This window comes from Lactuca virosa, chromosome 9 (genome assembly GCF_052849685.1).
Source record: "Lactuca virosa cultivar CGN04683 chromosome 9, Lactuca_virosa_CGN04683_v6, whole genome shotgun sequence".
NCBI lineage: Eukaryota > Viridiplantae > Streptophyta > Magnoliopsida > Asterales > Asteraceae > Lactuca > Lactuca virosa.
The window spans coordinates 15,177,403-15,197,452 of NC_136434.1; positions in this window are offsets into that span (position 1 = coordinate 15,177,403).

Sequence of the window (20,050 nt, forward strand, 5' to 3'; positions counted from 1 at the left end):
AAAGGATGTTCTTGAGTTTTGGGCAACTACAGAACCTTAGACTTGCTTGGTGACTATTTCTAGACTTAACTTGGTTGAAAAAGTGTTAGGTCATGGTTCCTTTTATTCCATGCTCAAGTTTTGGTCATATTAAGGACTTAATGAACTTAGGGTTTAAGATATTGTCTTGTGGTGAGGTCCTAATGGATAAAGTTGGAAACTTTATCCATTAAGTCATTAAGAAGAACCATAGCTGAAGTTTTGAGTTTCGATTTGTAAGGATTAAGCTTTTAATAATGAAATGATAGATCTGCTAGAGACCACGACGTAGCCAAGGAGGGTCCACGGCGTGGTGGAGTTTAGCTTCACGATTTTTTTGTCCTATCATGCCCACGATGTGGCCAAGAGGTCACCACGTCGTGGTGATCGTTAACTTGGTTGACCATTTACTTTTGTTGAACGTTGACAGTTGACTAGTTTGACCTTGGGTTAAACTTGGAGGTTTTGGGTTGTGGATTAAGGAGTTACCTTTGTTTGGTGTTAGTCAGTTCACAAGATTTCTTAGTGCAAGGAGTGAGAGTGTGATGAATTTTGAGGATCCTAAGACAACATTAAAGAAACATCAGAAGCAACAATTTTTGATCCTCAATAGGCCCGAAAAACGGATCTATGAACAACCTATCTAATGCAACTTTAATACACGATAATTCATACTTTTTATAATCATAGAAACCCTCGTAGATCCTTGATTGCTTGATGAGTGCTAAGAGTCCAACGTAGAAATCATCTTTCGTAGTCGCAACCAAGACACTTAGATCAACACCACCCAAAAACAACCAATCCATAGAAGACCTTGAACGAGGACTCCAAAAACCGTACCTGCTGGAAACAACGTCGCCACGTCGTAGCTATGAAGCCACCACGACGTGGGAACTAGAATATGGGTGATTATGGGAATGAAGAGAGGCAACCGAATTTCTCTTAGGGTTTTGAGAAAACTCATCATCTCAATTCATCCATAGTGCCCTCTATTTATAGGGAAATATATAAAACCCTAAAAGATAATTATCTAGTCACCTAATAATTATCCATATAATTGGTAATTATCTGACTGCTTAAATTATCTTATTTTATCCTCCATAATATTTCAAAACTTCTATATTTCATTTAATTAATTAAAGACTATTAATTAATAAACAAATCAAGTCCTTAAAATTTTCCATGTCATTTATTGCTTATTTTTGTCCTTGCGTGTAACCCAAAAGGACTGTAACGTCCCAAAAATTCATGGAAAAATTTTCATTTTAAAAACACTTAAACCATACAACCGAGTTGTTCCAAATCCAGTTACAGTGATTAAATCATTTAAACATCAAAGTAAAAATTATAAATAGCTAATGCGGAAAACTCTAGGGGATGCTGTGTAGTCACGCTGGGCCCTTACCTTTCGAAGTGGAAGTACCTGAAACCATAAACATGAAACTGTAAGCACAAAACTTAGTGAGTTCCCCAAAATAACACATACAATACATATCCTTGGGCTTAGTCCTCACATTGGGCCCAACCCATAAAAATAGGCCTAGCCCTTCATAATCAATAGGCCCAACCCAACATACAAATGATCCTACTAAATATGCAATGGGCCCAACCCACTCTTGCAAATGGGCCCAACCCTACATGCATGCCCATGGGCCCAACCCAACATACAATGCAAGAGTCAAAAAGACAACTAGCATCCTACATAACACATTCTAGTGGGCTGGAATTGGTGCCTTCGACCCACGAGTACAGTGAGGAGAGTCACCTCAATCTGAAGATAACCAAATTATACACACACTGCTGCTACAAAATCATACCTAATAAAAATATAGGGTAATAACCTATAATCAAAGGTCCAATCATATTCTAACATGCTAAGGGGTAAATGTAACACCCTTTGTCAGGTATTTTATTTTTTAGCCCTTGAAGTTGTTATAAATTTAGCTTTGGCCACTTACGCTGGCCGTACTAGCCTTGTACGCCGGGTGTAAGTCTTCGAGGAAGTCAAGGCGGGGGAGGGAGTATGCTGGGCGCACCTATGAGTACGCCGGGCATACCTGGGCGTACTAGCCGATGCTGGATCGCTGACATGGAGAATGCTCAACAGACGAGTTTTTGCCATGATGGGGAAAAGGAGGGATTTGCATCCAGTCTGCTGAGGGACGGAGCATAAGACTGGTGGGAGGATGTTAGCTGAGCAGTAGGGTCAGCAGTAGTGGCAATCATGACATGGGAGGATTTTGTTCAGAGGTTCCAGAGAGAGTTTTCACCAGCTATCGAGGTGCATCACCTGGTGAGGGAGTTTCAGGACCTTCGCCAGACTATTGAGACTGTGACGGAGATCACCACCAAATTCAGGGAGATGGCTTTGTTGGTCCCACAGTACACTGCGGATGAGGAGATGAGGAAGACCAGATACCATGACATGTTGAGAGAAGATATTAGGGATTTCATGAGCTTTTTGGGGTGCAAGACCCTAAAAGATATGATCGAGAAGGCCCATGAACGGGAGATTGAGTTGAAGTTTCAATCGAAGCGGAAGCCAGAGCAGGTACAGGCAACGGTGGGCCAGGCTAAGAGGCCCAAGACTTCCGATTCATGTGTCAGTGGCCCGCAGGGCTGTAGTCGCTGCGGTAAGTGTGGCAAGCCGCATGCTGGGGCGTTTCAAGTGTCGGGTTCAGTATGTTTTGGATGTGGTCAGCCAGGCCACATGAGTAGGGACTTCCCCATGAGTGCTCTGATTTTCTTTCATTGTAATCAGACCAACCATAAAAAGGCTGATTGTTCAAGATTGTCAGGGGGAGCCGTAACGGCGCCTGCACCAGCCACATTGAGGATTACTGATGGCTGCCAGGGCAAGGCAGAGGCTCCTGTGGTGAAGAGCAGGACATTTCAACTGACCACCAATGAGGCCCGTGCAGTGTCGGATGTGGTTACTGGTATGTGATTTATCTTTATCTTTTATTGCTTTTTTTGTTATGCTTATAATTATTTTGATCTTGTATAGAGACCTTTTTGGTTAATGGTATGACTACTCATGTCCTGTTTCATTCGGGTGCTACCCGATCCTTTGTATCTCTTACACTTAGCAAGAAGTTTTGTGATGCTCCCGGGACTTTGGATTTCCCCCTAGAGGTTGAAATTGCGGATGACCATACTATGAGTGCTCCGAGGATTCATCGCGGGCGTGTCCTGAATCTGTTTAGTGAGAGATACTCTATTGATTTGGTACCGATCCCATTGAGAGGATCGAAGGTTATCATTAGGATGGATTGGTTGGGCCCCAATGGGGCCATGATTGATTACGAACGGTAGTTGGTGAGAGTTCGAACCCCAAGTGGGGGAGAACTGGTTATTCCTGGTGAGAGAGCTTCGCATAGACCGACTCTCTATTCAGCAGCGAGAGCCAGGAGATATTTGTACCAAGGTTGTTCTGGGTTCCTAGCTTATGCTGCATACACTAGAGTTGAGGGTACGACATAGTTGAGTGGGGTGCCCATTGTTCGGGATTTCCTCGATGTGTTTCCTGAGGACATACCAGGAGCACCTCCCAAGAGGCAGGTGGAGTTTCAGATTGATCTGGTTCCTGGTGTGGCTCCGATAGCCAAGGCGCCGTATCGCCTGGCACCACCAGAGATGCAGGAGTTGTCTATGTAACTTCGGGAACTGCTAGACAAGAGTTTTCATAACGCTCGATTCCAGTTATGAAATTAATTCCAGTTTGTTCATGATCTCCCTTTGAACACGGCGTGTTGAAGCCTCAACATGGCGTGGCGATATGACTTTGGCCCGCGATGTTTAATGGACCAACACGACGTGTTGTGGTGTCTTAACACGGCGTGTTGGAGGCTGGGAAGGAAACATTAATTTTTAGGGTGTTGCACCCTATATAAAGGCCTTAAGTCCTCATGACTGACCTCCTTACCAACCTCCATTTCCACTAAAACCCTAAATCGAACCTTGAGCGTCTTTGTGGTGTTCTTGAGCTATTAAGAAGTCCTTGGTGCCATTTTTATGCCTTTGTGAAGGAAGTAGAGAAGTTGAAGTTTCTTTGCTTGATGAGAAGGCTTTGGATCCAGAACCATCTTCCTTTGTGCAAGCTTTCTGAGGTATCAAGTTTGATCCTTGACTTATAAACGTTTAGATCTCCTCATTTTGTGCTTTGTTATGCTTTTGGCCCCTTTTTGGGTTGATGAGTGAGTGAAGTCGTTTTAGGGGCTTGTTATTCTAGATCTGAGTTGTATTGGACCCCTTAAGCTTAAAGGTGCAAGCTTTATGAGAAAATTTGGTTACATGCATGCATTAAGCAACTTATTAAGTCCCTTTTAAGCTTAAGAGCTTCATTTAGGCATGTATGAACGTAAAGTTGGTAACTTTACGTGGTTTTCCAGCTCAAGGAGGTCAGATCTGTGTTTTGGGGCTTTGTCTTAAGGGTTAAGTGCTTATTGGTTAAGCCTTGTGCTATTAAGCCTTAGGGTTTGGGTTTTGGACTCTTTTTGGTACTCCTTATGGGTAAAATTGGAAACTTTACCCTTCTAAATCTTGTTTTGGTCTAGATCTGGGCTTTGGAGCTCTTGGAGTCGAAGAAGTCAGCTTAATGTGTTAAGCTGTTGGAACTCACCAATGCTCCAGCCGCGTTCATGGATCTCATGAACCGCGTGTGCAAGCCGATGCTGGATCGGTCTGTGATAGTATTCATTGATGATATCTTGATTTATTGCAAGACTCAGGAGCAGCATGAGGAGAACTTGAGGGAAGTGATAGAGACACTGAGGTGGGAGAGACTTTTCGCGAAGTTCTCGAAATATGAGTTCTGGTTGCGCGAGGTGCAGTTTCTGGGGCACCTTGTCAACTAGAAGGGTATTCTAGTCGATCTGGCCAAGGTCGAGGCCGTGATGTAGTGGGAGATTCCAAAGTCTCCATATGAGATTCAGAGTTTTCTTGGTTTGGCCGGTTATTATCGGTGATTCATCCAGGATTTCTCCAAGATCGCTGTTCCTTTGACCCGACTGACCAAGAAGAGGATGACATTTCGCTGGGGGCCTAAGCAGCAAGCAACTTTCGAGACTCTGAGACAACGGTTGTGTGAGGCACCGATTCAGACCCTGCCAGAGGGTGTTGATGATTTTGTGGTTTATTGTGATGCTTCGATCATAGGTTTGGGGGCAGTGCTGATGCAGAGGGGTCACATGATTACTTATGCTTCGAGGCAGCTGAAGCCTCATGAGGGGAATTATCCGATGTATGATTTGGAGTTGGGACATGTGGTTTTCTCCCTCAATACTTGGCGGCATTACCTCTATGGGGTCCGTTGTACCATTTTCACGGACCACAAGAGCCGGAGGTACTCGATGGATCAACCGAATCTGAATATGAGGCAACGTCGATGGTTGGATGTGGTGAAGGATTATGATTGCGAGATCCTTTACCACCCGGGGAAGGCCAATGTGGTGGCCGATTCTCTCAGCCGCAAGGCAGTCGCGGCTCCATTCAGAGACATATGTTTGAGGAGGACCGTGGTTACTCCGTTGTTGGAGCAGATTCATGAGGCACAGGTTGATGCTATGAAGGAAGAGCACCGAAAGAGCGAGCATACTGTGGGTCAGGTGGCTTCTTTCGATTATGATAGCCGTGGGTTGTTGACTTTGCACTGACGTGTTTGGGTTTCGTATTTGGGAGGCATACACCAAATTTTGATGGGGGAGGCCCACAAGTCTAGGTTCTCCATCCATCGTCCCGATTATTGGTGGCCCTGCATGAAGCGGGATGTGACTTGGTATGTGGAGCGGTGCTTAACTTGCAGGGATGTCCGGTTCACTCCATTTTAGCAGTACGCAGGACGTACTCAGCCTGTTGACCAATGCTGAATTTTGACCATTTTCGACTGTTGACTTTTGATCTTGGTCGGCTGTTTTGACTCATGAGGGGAATTTTGGTCATTTGACCACTTTAGGGTTGCCCTTGGAGCTTTTGGGCCTTAGGGCCCATTAGTTGGTACTTGTTGGGCCTAGTGGGTTTAGTGGGTTTGGGCCTTAGTTTTGGACCAAACTTAGCAAGGGGTAAAATGGTCTTTTTACCCTAATTATGGATTGAAGGTTATAGTTTGGAATCTAATTATTAATTGGATGTTATTTGGTAATGATAGCTCGGAGATCTGTCGGACCAACAGCCAGGGATTTTCAGTGTGATTCAGCAGTCTGAAGTGAGTTTCCTTACCATGTATAGTGGGTCGAAGGCACCAATGCCGACCCATGATATGACCTGTTAGAATACTCATTGTCTGTGTGACACTAGTATGTGTATGTGCTTGTATGTTTTCTGGGCGGGGCTCGATGATTATCCTGTATGTTATTAGTTGCTATATGATTTGCATGTGGACGGGGCCCGTTATCCGAGTTAGGGTGGGGCCCGTTATACTCATTGGGTGGGGCCCGTTATACTCTTTGGGCGGGGCCCGTTATACTCCTTGGGCGGGGCCTGTAATATGCTATGTATGTTTGGTATGCGGTATCTTGGGGAACTCACTAAGCTTTGTGCTTACAATTTCCAGTTTATGTTTCAGGTACTTCCGGTTCCAAGGGGAAGAACTCTGGATGACTGCATCGCCCACACCACATGGTTTCTGCTTTAGAGATATTAATCTGATTTGACATGATGTTTGACACACTTATCTTCTTTTGAGTTGTATGGAATATGTTTTGGAATACTGTTTTACTAAATGAAAAATGAAATTTTTGGATCATATTTTTGCGACGTTTCATCATTTTAGGATCGTTCTTCATGAACGGTATTCCTGCTCTAGTGTTGTTTGATTCGGGGGCTACCCGATCCTTTGTATCGCTTGCGCTTAGCAAAAGATTTGCTGGAGCTCCGGGGGAGCTGGATTGTCCTATTGATGTTGAGATTTCTGACGATAGGACTGTCAGGGTTGCGAGGGTTCATCAGGGGTGCACTCTTCGGTTTTCCAGTGAGCAGTATTTGGTGGATTTGGTTCCCATTCCGTTGCGTGGGAACAAGGTTATCGTGGGCATGGTTTGGTTGAGCCCTAATGGGGCAGTGATCGACAGTGAGCAACAGTTAGTTCGAATTAGAACTCCCAGTGGAGGAGAGTTAATGATTCATGGGGAGAGACCGCAGCGTGGGACGATTTTGTGTTCTTCAGCAAGGGCCAGACGCTATCTTCATCAGGGATGTTCAGGTTTTGTTGCCTATGTCATGGATACCCGGGATAAGGGTAAGACGACAATGGATGATGTGCCGATTGTGCAGGATTTCCCGGATATGTTCCCGGAGGAATTGCCTGGGGTGCCTCCGAAGAGGCAGGTTGAGTTCATGATTGATTTGGTTCCAAGTGCGGCTCCGATAGCCAAAGCACCATATCGGTTGGCTCTTTCCGAGATGCAGGAATTGTCAACACAGCTGCAGGAGTTGTTAGACAAGGGATTTATTTGACCGAGCAGTTCGCCTTGGGGAACACCTATTCTTTTTGTGAAGAAGAAGGATGGGTATCATCGCATGTGTATCGACTACCGAGAGTTGAATAAGGTAACGGTGAAGAACAGTTATCCACTCCCGAGGATCGATGATCCTTTTGACCAGCTTTAGGGTGCATCTTGGTTCTCCAAGGTTCATTTGCGATCGGGTTATCATCAAATGAGGGCCAGGGATGAGAATGCGCAGAAGATAGCCTTCCAGACTCGTTATGGTCATTACGAGTTTGTGGTGATGCCTTTTGGGCTCACCAATGCTCCAGCCACGTTCAAGGATCTCATGAACCGCGTGTGCAGACCGATGCTGGATCGGTCTGTGATAGTATTCATTGATGATATCTTGGTTTATTCCAAGACTCAGGATCGACATGAGGATCACTTGAGGGAAGTGCTGGAGACACTGAGGCGGGAGAGTCTTTTAGCGAAGTTCTCCAAATGTGAGTTCTGGTTGCGCGAGGTGCAGTTTCTGGGGCACCTTGTCAACCAGAAGGGTATTCTGGTCGATCTGGCCAAGGTCGAGGCCGTGATGCAGTGGGAGATTCCGAAGTCTCCATCTGAGATTCAGAGTTTTCTTGGTTTGGTAGGTTATTATCGGAGCTTCATCCATGATTTCTCCAAGATCGCTGTTCCTTTGACTCGACTGACCAAGAAGACAATGACATTTCGCTGGGAGCCTGAGCAGCAGACAACTTTCGAGATTCTGAGACAGCGGTTGTGTGAGGCACTGATTCTGACCCTGCCAGAGGGTGTTGATGATTTTGTGGTTTATCGTGATGCTTCGATCATAGGTTTGGGGGCAGTGCTGATGCAGAGGGGTCGCGTGATTGCTTACGCTTCGAGGCAGCTGAAGCCTCATGAGGAGAATTATCCGACGCATGATTTGGATTTGGGAGCCATGGTTTTCACCCTCAAGATTTGGCGGCATTACCTCTATGGGGTCCGTTGTACCATTTTCATGTACCACAAGAGCTTGAGGTACTTTATTGATCAACCGAATCTGAATATGAGGCAACATCGATGGTTGGATGTGGTTAAGGATTATGATTGTGAGACCCTTCACCACCCGGGGAAGGCCAATGTGGTGGCCGATGCTCTCAGCCGTAAGGCGGTCGCGGCTCCGATCAGAGACATATGTTTGAGGATGACCGTGGTTACTTCGTTGTTGGAGCAGATTCATGAGGCACATGTTGAGGCTATGAAGGAAGAGCACCGGAAGAGCGAGCATATTGTGGGTTGGGTGGCTTCTTTCGATTATGATAGCCGTGGGTTGTTGACTTTGAACTGACGTGTTGGGTTCCATATTTGGGTGCCGTATGCCATATTTTGATGGGGGAGGCTCGCAAGTCTAGGTTCTCCATCCATCCTGGGGCAAAAAAGATGTATAAAGATCTTCGTCCCGATTATTGGTGGCCCTGCATGAAGCGAGATGTGGCTTGGTACGTGGAGTGTGTTAGGTTTTATGTACTATAACACTCCTATGGTGCACATACAACCCTAATGCTTTGGATCTAAGTTTTCTCTAGTTATACATGCAATAAAATTATCCAAAGAATGAAGCCTATAACTAGCATACAATTGATATTTGAATCATAAAAACTAGTTAGAATATTACCTCTTGTTGTAGCTTGTTGAATTTGGCCTTTTAAGAGCTTAGCACCTCAAGTGTGATGCCTCAAACTAGTCACAACACACCATGAACAAATGGAGGACTTGAGAGAGAGGTTTTGAGATACAAAATCGGCTAGGTCTTCCTTTGAACTTATAGCCCCGATTTTAGGCTTAGGGGAATACATATATAGTGTAGAATTCCAAGAGTCATATGCAAACCCTAATTCTTACACTTAGGCTTATGATCCATAACTCATATGGATTAACTCTTCATGGAAACTTACATAAACTTAGTCCATCATGGATCAATAGCCCAAACCATATGTATCACTGATTTACATAATCAGTCCCCGTTAATTTAATTAGTCTCTTTTGATCACTAAATTAATTCCAAATTAATTCTTGATCAATACTAATTAAATAGTATGATTTTTCAATTAATATATTATACTTATAATATATTAATAAATCACAAATAACCTCTTTCTCAAATATCCATCCTATCAAATTGCCCTGGTGAATGCAACCCGAAATGGACCATGCTACTCTCGGTCAAGTACATACCAATTATAGTTATGGGCTTAGACACCTAATCCAACAGTCTCCCACTTGGATAAGTCTAATAACTATAACTACAAGTAGACTTCAAAAACCGACTAGCAATCGTAGCTCTCAAAAGTCGCTGTCGAACTCTGACGCGCCCATTAGATAATGGATCATATATTCCTCCATTCTACAAGATACTGTATGAACTGAGACATGGATTATAATCATTCTCTCTGTTCATGTGTTATTTAACGATTTCCGATTTATGACGACCGACTAATTGAACAAATCAAATCAGTCCAGGCTTGGCCAAGCGCTTAGGGGTGTCATCACTAAATCATCGAGGGGCCCACATATATCGCTTTTATCCTCTTAGGATAAAAGGAACGGATAAACTTCGACTCATATGCTTGCTCTATTTACTCATCAAATCACACACAACAATACATTTTATAACACTAAGTTACTGGTGTGTTTTCATATCATCAATGTGCAACCGACTTGTAAACTGCAACTATATGTCTCCGTTTTAAGAATATAAGATATTATCGTCTCACTAATCACTCGTGATAAAATCCATGAAGTGATTCAGATGAGCGTGGGTTTAATCCAATACTCAAATCTTATTAGAGGAGTACTCATGAACATTGTATCAAACTTGTGCCATGTCTAAAACACTTAGACAATCTACAATCAGATTCATGACAATCTTGCCTCAATACCTACTTCCAAAGTATGCTCGACTGTGGATAGTTTGAATAATCTTATTATTCGGGAAGTCAAAACATGCAAAGTGAAACACAAGAATAATCGAATCCAATATGGTCTCAAAACTTTGAATATAAATAAAACACCTTTTAGTTAATCACCATATTGATTACACATTATTCATTGTATAATGTTTCGATTAATCAACTTAATACTTGAATTAAAACAATAGTTATCCCATGCTCCAAGCATGCACACTATGTTTGTCTATGGTCCTTTCTTTGTGAAATAGATCAATTGAAAACATTTCAATGATGCTCATTTCACAATTTTAAATCTTTATCACAAGTGTAAGATTCCAAACTATCATGCAATGTACCCTTTTGTAATGTCGAGGTACTAATGTCACAGAGACTCTGCCAATGATATTACAAAGTATTCATTTGGAGATTGTTACAAGACAATTCCATGGAGATGAAGTCTCAAATTCAAAGTACATTCCTTTGAACATCCTTCTTGCATAAAAGTTTCTAACTTACACATAGATTCTTAATATCCAACTCCCATTGTGGAAACATTTCCATATTTTCCATATGACAATCCATTCTTAATAGAGTTCTATCTATTCAAAATTATGTGAATATGGTCCATCCATTACTATACTTCCAACTGTCCATAAGCAACCAATCTTTGGCGAACCTTAGATCGTCCTTCACAGTTGTTTAATAACTTTAGTAATATATGGTTATGGTCCATTTTCCTTCTTAATGCCCTAGCCATTTGGAAAATTCAGAACACACAAATATTATAGCACATGCAATCGATCCTATACCCGAAGTATATGGGACACATTCATAATGTCTTACATAAAGACATGATACTTTACCAGTCTCTCGCTATAACATTTCCATATATAGAATTTCCTTATGTTGAATCATTTCATCATAACATTCATATATGTTCATGACTAAATTCTATTAAAATCTCAATCTAAGCTTTTAGATTTTAAATGAAGCATAAGTTCCTCTCCCTTAATTATAGCAAACCAATTTTTTTTAAACTGTACAACTTTGCAAACTTTTGTTTTCTATAATTAGCATTGCTAACTCGCAATACTTAACGTAATAAATGTGCTCCCACTAGCATAATAATTACATTCTTACAAAGATAACACTTATGCTACCACTAGCTTTGACATGTACCAGAAATCAGCTGGACCTCTAGAAATCAATACTTATTGACTTTCTTACCAACGTTCAGATTTCCGATACGAGATGCTTCGATAATCCTTTATCTTAGCTTATACACCTTTTATAAGAAAGCTCATATGTGTGTCTAAACTATTTCAGAACTTACAGGAATAAGTTTCGAATGTTTGGACTATTTTCCATTTCTCACAATTCGAACTATGAAGAGGGATGCCGTAATCATAATCGAATTTGCGAACGCAATTAACACAACTGCTATCTTCTCAAAATCTACTTAGTGAAAGTGTTTCCTCACAATCATTTTCATGAAGGAGAGAAACCTTATGCCACTTAGATTTTTTGGTGTATGTGTTCCTATCCATGTGAATCTGTCATTCCCAACCATTATCATAAGACAAGGTCTATGACAAATTCAAATTCATATGGACTGAACTTGTTAAATCTCAATTTCTTGCCACTTGGAAGCACAAGGGCCTACCATGTCTTCCACGTTGTTGAGAAACTCACCATTACAGATCAATGAACTTTCACTAATCAAGGTGCTTTGCCTTATGCAAACATTTGAGAACTCATAGAACTCACATGCATAGTCAACTTTAACCGGAATGGGCACATAAATAAGAATATGTCAACACGATAGGTTACAAACCTCAAGTCGTGTGCTAGTGATAAACGATAGGTTTATTCTTGATTAGTCTTTGAATCTTATCAAGATCTTTAAGACTCCCACTGACTTCTTGACATATAAGTTTCTCTTGTCAAGAAACATTCCTTGATAAACAAATATTCAAGAGTTAGTGCGGATTCTTATCAAGAATGACACTTCATATAATTGGTCTTAGTTGGTCTTTGTCTTATCCAAGACATCACAACTACCAATTACAAATGTGTTATAAACCTACTTAAGACATGTCACTCAAGTCACAGTCTTGGAGAATGACTCTAAGACTCGATTTTGGAACGAAGTATGATTCACCTTTTTGATTTAACCATTTCAACGATTCTCGATTCCTCTTCTTAGTCATACAAGTGCACTAAGATGTCCTTAGAGGATAAATTGTGATATGATTTCATAATCATTGAGATGATCATAAAACACGATACTAAAGTACTCTCCTTTCCTTTCAGATTGGAGAAACTTTTATCTCTCTGCCTAATTTGATTCTTCTTATTCGTTCTGCTATACATTGAAACTTTTTCAACTATTCATAATGTAACATCGTAAATTTTCAAATGAATTTTTCATTTTAAAAACGCATACTTTTCATATCATTTTGTATAAAATTCTCGTTTATTCAAAACACAACTCCATTAATAATCCAGGATCCTCAAAACATAACTCTTTCTCTGGTGTGTAAAATCAAGCTGATGCCGTCCCGCGATCCTGAGAAACCTGAAACACATAGCACATAACACGGTAAGCACAAAGCTTAGTGAGTTCCCCGAAATACCACATACAACACATAAGCCACTCGAGGCTATAACTCGGTATGACCCTCCGGTTAATGTGTCTCAGCGGGACCCTCCAGTCCCGTAGCTCGTTGGACCCTCCGGTGCGGTCTAGCTCGTTGGACCCTCCGGTCCGGTCTAACTCGTTGGACCCTCCGGCCCGGTCTGATCGAGGACCCTTTGGCCTCATGAGTCGTTGGACCCTCTGGTCCGATCTATATAACACATATCATACATATAACATAATGCACATAAATCTCAAACATACGCATACACATAAGACCCTCCGGTCTGCACATAGTTACCACTCTAGGTAATGTATAGTGAGAAGACTCACCTCGTATGATGTCTAGTATACGCTCGTTCTTGATATCGCCGATCTAGCCTCCTCCTATCAAAATGATAATATCTCTATCAATACTCTCTTTATGTTCTCTTCTCAAAAGAATGGGTAGAAGACCATTCCACCCCTCCATAGCCTCTCTTGAATCAGTTAGACCAAAACCCTAAGGTCAACGGAAGTAAACTCCAGTTAACGGTCCAACTTTGACTAGACTCGTCGAGTGCACTCGGGTGACTCGGCGAGTCCATGCGTGTCCTCTGAATCCTCCTAAGGCCTTACTCGACTCGTCGAGTTAACCTTTCACTCTACAGGTTACCACTGATCACGAACCGTGGAGCAACCCGATCCGACTCGTCGAGTCCTCTCATGGACTCGGCGAGTTTCCTCCATGGCAATGTTCAATCGACCTTCTGAGGTCAGATCTGTTTCTCTAACTTATAGATCTGACCTTCTCACACCCAAAAGTCACGTAAAGGTCCCATCTTTATGTTCATGCATCACACATATGGCTCTATTTGATGAAATAACTCTTAAAATGGTAACCTAGACTCAAAACTCTTATGGGACTGCATAAAGCTGGATGATTGGGACTCTCTGGACCTCTCAAGGTCCAGATCTAATGTCTATTCCTCAATGGGACTCCATATGCTCCATATTCCAACTAAAGAAGGGATAAAGAAACCCTAGATTCATGAGATCTACTAACCATACGAAAACAGGTAGAGATTTATACCTTAAACAACAATTTTGAATGGAATAGAAGTAGATCTGAGCCCCTCCAACAATCTAGCTTGAACACTCTCCTTCTTCCTTGCAAGAATGCACCCAAAATGATGAAAATTAGCTCCCTCTTTCTCTCTATGCTCTCTGGATCGATTAGGGTCTCTCAAGGGAAGTGTAGCCGCAGATGAAGGCCATAAGGGCCTTTAAATAGGTCACAAACCCGGACAATTAGGGTTTTCCTCAGCAGCGCTGAATCGGCGAGTCAGATACCCGACTCATCGAGTCCATTCATTAAACACGTCACCAAAACATGACTATACTCGACGAGTTAAGGAACCAACTCGTCGAGTCACTCCTCATATCTCGAAATGAATACTCAAAATATTATCCCTGGAAATCCGGATGTTACAATTCTCCCCACTTGAATTAGATTTCGCCCTCGAAATCGCTCCTCAACCACATAGATAGAAACCAAACACCCGAAAAGCACCACTGAAAAGATCTCATACCAAAATGATATCTTACTCCATGGATACCTGAACCCAAACAGGAACTCCTAAATTCGGAACAAAACCGACCCCCTGCCGCTAAGATACCCCTTCTGACTTTTCAAGTCTGGAACTCTAGTGGTCTGGTCCGCCGCCAGACCGTCCACTCAAGATATCATCATGTTATTCGCTCCTCGAATAACAGACCCCGATAACTCACTGCCCCTCTGATTCTCACAAGATAAGCCCAACAATAGGCTACCGATCACCCATGCCAGACATACCAAACGATCCCAAACACACTTCCATAGACGAAAGGGTCACATGCTACCAGAGACCCATCCACTGGATTGCTGTCAGAATCCGTCCGAACATTGAACCCTCAACACCCTGTCCTCAGACACAAGAAAATAATCAAGCTCGCTCAGAAGTTTCCTCTGACATCTAAAATCATATGCCTCAAAGCGTCTCACGGACTTCCTTCTCATAACAACTATCTCGACCCAATGTCACACACCAGCACGACGCTCGCTTTACCCCAAGCGATTACTATAATCCCAACTAAAATCGTCTCACCCTCGACCTCTGTCGACAACTACCCATTAGTCTCATGCGTCTCGCGGTCTTTCCCACACCAACAAACCGACCCACCCAGTTCCAAGACACCAGATGAAAACAATACCCCTTCCAAAAGAAATCCATCTCTAAATTCGAAATCTCAATCCATTTACTCGGTACACCACAAGAATCAAACTCAACTCGAGAGTCTGGCCCGACGCGAATTTGGAACCACCCGTCCCAATAAAGCACCCAACTCATGACTCATGACTCGCAACCCACTCGTACATCACTTCTTCGATCCCTTCCCATTACGGTCTCCACAGCCTAACTCAGGATATAATGATTCCCGACCATTATGGAGACCTCCGCCTCTTTCCTGATCTGACCACCAGGCTCTCGGATACTCAATGCAATAAGGCTACTCACTCCTACTCAATGCAGTAAGGCTACTCAAACCTAAGAACTCTCCTGAGTCATGCTCTGACTAACGAATAATGCAGTTTCTCACAGCACCACGACACCCTTTCACTGACTAGTGAGTACTACGGCTCTCCGCAGTATCATAACACCCTCTCTGACTAGTGAGTACTACGGCTCCCCGCAGTATCATAACACCTTCTCACTGACTAGTGAGTACTATGACTCCCCGCAGTATCACAACACCTTCTCACTGACTAGTGAGTACTACGGCTCCCCGCAGTATCACCACACCCTCTCACTGACTAGTGAGTACTACGGCTCCCCGTAGTATCACCACACCTTTTCTTGCTGCAATCCACATTCTTAAATAATCTCGCTTGTTGTCACTAGCCGAAGGGCTCCCACTGGAATCATAGATACTTGATACTCCACTTACTATCTCGTAATTCAAGCCTCAAAATAACCCGATAATCAGGGCATCATGCTCGGATACCTTTGTACACCATCACCGAACCTCACGAAGTCTTTCCTCACCCACCGATCTCCTGTATACGGTATCATACCCTGCTACCGCAAAGCATCCTTTTAAATTCTCGCAACTGATCTACCTCTCGCACCACTCGTAACTTCGAAATATTCCAACTCTCAATTAAAACACGGAGGAGTCGTCAGCGACTCAGAACACGTAGACGACAATCCGAAACTTCCTCCTTTATTGCTCAAAACTCATGCAAGAATACTCATAACGACCCTGAAGTTGGTTGCCCAATCAACTTCTTCCCTTCCCACACTGCATATAATAGCCCATACTTTGAACCATAAATTCTCAACCGCCGAACTAACCTTACAAGCCAACCACCTCGAATTCACCATTATAACCTTGAAGGATTCCTAACCACCACAAGGTCTCCGACCAACGGCCACTTGCCTTGGAGACACTCATCCTTTCTCAAACACGTACCATATGCACTATCTCGCTCTGCACCTCGCCTTGACCACTAATAACCTTGGTCTCAGGAATCCACACCGCAGGTCTCTATATCCAATTCTCTAACCGCTCTTGAACAAATCTCTGATCTCCTCAAAAAGTACCCGGTTCTCCCCCACTCAGGGTTCGAACCATCACCAATTGGTTCACCAACAATCTATCCCACAAACTGTTTTTACCAGTAACATCACACCTACTCTTGGAAGGTGATACGCAAGGCTCGATGATCTCCCCGATGGAGATCAAGCAATTCATACCCCGAATCTCAGATGAAATCCTCAGAAACTTCTCATCATGACTACCTCTAGTCATTCAGAATCTCGTACCATCCCACTACCGGACATCTCAACTGTCCAGTAGTAACCCTGACTGTCAGTCTGAAAATAATGAACTAACATACTCCTCATCCTCGACTCCTCAACCAACGTCCCATCACGTGAATTATCATAAGAGCAGAGACCTCATTTCCACACTCGATACCCATCATAGACAATAAGAGCCACCGCTCCGATATACTCCTCTTGATCGTCCGTTGCTGCAGCTAACACATGCCCTACTATGCTCAAATAGGGTGTATCCTGGTCCTTGACCATCTCAGTCCCCACTGACAACCTGCTCATGCTATATCCTTACCTCGCGGCAGACGTACTGCCCAGATACTCCGATGAAAGATCGTAACCAGAGCTACCCCACAGGGCTCACCCCCAACCTCGGAAACCGAAAATCTCAATACCTCTCCTGTTTCCCACAGGAACAAAAATAGCACCGCTCAGGTCACAGAAAATGACATCTCCACTATCGGCCGGTCGCTCAGCCCAGACCGTATTCTCCCATAACACACCATCCCTGAGTCTTGCGACTCCAACTGGCATCTCACCAACAATCCATCGGAGCTAACTCGATTTCCCTTTCAAGGGATGCTCCACTAAAACTCGTTCATCATGGCCCTCTGGACCCATATTCTTTCACATCTAATCTCAGTCTGGACAATCACCACAGAATAACCGGTAAAACCAGAAACACTAACTGACACGTGTCCTGGTACTCAAACCATGTGACTACCTCTCGATCTGCCATGAATCATGGTACCCGAACCATGTTACCTCCTCTTAATCCGCTACGAATCATGGTACTCGAACCATGTTCTCTCTTCTCAATCCGCCTCAAATCATGGTACTCGAACCATGGCATCACCTCTCGATCTGCTACAAATCATGGTACCTGAACCATGACATCACCTCTCGATCTGCTACAAATCATGATACTCGAACCATGACATCACCTCTCGATCTGCTACAAATCATGGTACTCGAACCATGACATCACCTCTCGATCTGCTACAAATCATGGTACTCGAACCATGACATCACCTCTCGATCTGCTACAAATCATGGTACCCGAACCATGACATCACCTCTCGATCTGCTACAAATCATGGTACTCGAACCATGACATCACCTCTCGATCTGCTACAAATCATGGTACCCGAACCATGACATCACCTCTCGATCTGCTACAAATCATGGTACTCGAACCATGACATCACCTCTCGATCTGCTACAAATCATGGTACTCGAACCATGACATCACCTCTCGATCTGCTACAAATCATGGTACTCGAACCATGACATCACCTCTCGATCTGCTACTTAGATCCTCCGGAATACTCCCTGCATCGAGTATGGGTCCTCTGCTTTCAGTAGTACGGGCCCATACTACCTGCCACATCTACCCATACTCTCTACACGGACCATCCTAGAGTCCTTAAGTAGCTGTTCAACCTTCGCAATCACCAGTCCCGACACACGTGCTCGCTTCCCAGCGAAATGCTCTACTCTGTCAGCGTACTCATCTGACTAAGGTCACTTCCTAGGCTCTTCCTAGGTTCTCACACTTCTCCGCCATCAGCTGCTGAGAAACTCCTTATGGTGCCACTCATCTACCTCCTGAATATCGTCACATTCACTTGGTAGCTGACTCCCATCATCGGGAGTTCCACAAAGCACGAAGCAAGCAACATTCGAGCATCGAATAAACACACAAAACCCACTCTAGGTGATAACTCCACTTGCTCTACTCATACTCAAAAGATACCACCGAACTCAGCAACTCTACCCCTCGCGGGTAGCTAACTACTCTCTCAGTAGGTTCCACAAATGCTCATCTAGGTATCTCTCCTAGATTACTCCTCTACTCAAATCCCTCTCTAAAAGGATTCCTGCTAGATACTCTTACTCAGCACATACTCGAAAGCTCATCACAGATAACAGCAACTCCTAGGCTAAGGCATCACAAATCAAGCCACTCTAGTCCTAAAATATGAAATACCTAGCCTATCTCTATCATGCATAATACCTCATAACATATCTCATAATACAAAAGTAGGGTATTTTGGGAAATCACCGTTCGGGCTCTGGCTGATTGTACACACTGCTCTTCCTCGTTTTCTCTTAGAAACTCTTGTTCACTCTAGGAAAATCATTTCTTTGAAATTTTTTCTCAAATCCTCAGTTTGAGTCCAGATTTACCCGAAGGTGCATCCGAATCCCTCAAACCAAGGCTCTGATACCAACTTGTAACACCGTAAATTTTCAAACGAATTTTTCATTTTAAAAATGCATACTTTTCATAACATTTTGTATAAAAATCTCGTTTATTCAAAACACAACTCCATTAATAATCCAGGATCCTCAAAACATAACTCTTTCTTTGGTGTGTACAATCAAGCCAATGTCGTCCCGCGATCCTGAGAAACCTGAAACACATAGCACATAACACGGTAAACAAAAAGCTTAGTGAGTTCCCTAAAATACCACATACAGCACATAAGCCACTCGAGGCTATAACTCGGTATGACCCTCCGGTCAATGTGTCTCAGCGGGACCCTCCAGTCCCGTAGCTCGTTGGACCCTCCGATGCGGTCTAGCTCGTTGGACCCTCCGGTCCGGTCTAAATCGTTGGACCCTCCGGCCCGGTCTGATCGAGGACCCTCTGGCCTCATGAGTCGTTGGACCCTCTGGACCGGTCTATATAACACATATCATACATATAACATAATGCACATAAATCTCAAACATACACATACACATAAGACCCTCCGGTCTGCACATAGTTACTACTCTAGGTAATGTATAGTGAGAAGACTCACCTGGTATGATGTCTAGTATACGCTCGTTCTTGATATCGCTGATCTAGCCTCCTCCTATCAAAATGATAATATCTCTATCAATGCTCTCTTTATGTTCTCTTCTCAAAAGAATGAGTAGAAGACCATTCCACCCATCCGTGGCCTCTCTTGAATCAGTTAGACCAAAACCCTAAGGTCAACGAAAGTCAACTCCAGTCAACGGTTCAACTTTGACCAGACTCGTCGAGTGCACTCGGGTGACTCGGCTAGTCCATGCATGTCCTCTGAATCCTCCTAAGGCCTTACTCGACTCGTCGAGTTAACCTTTCACTTTACGGGTTACCACTGATCACGAACCGTGGAGCAACCCGAT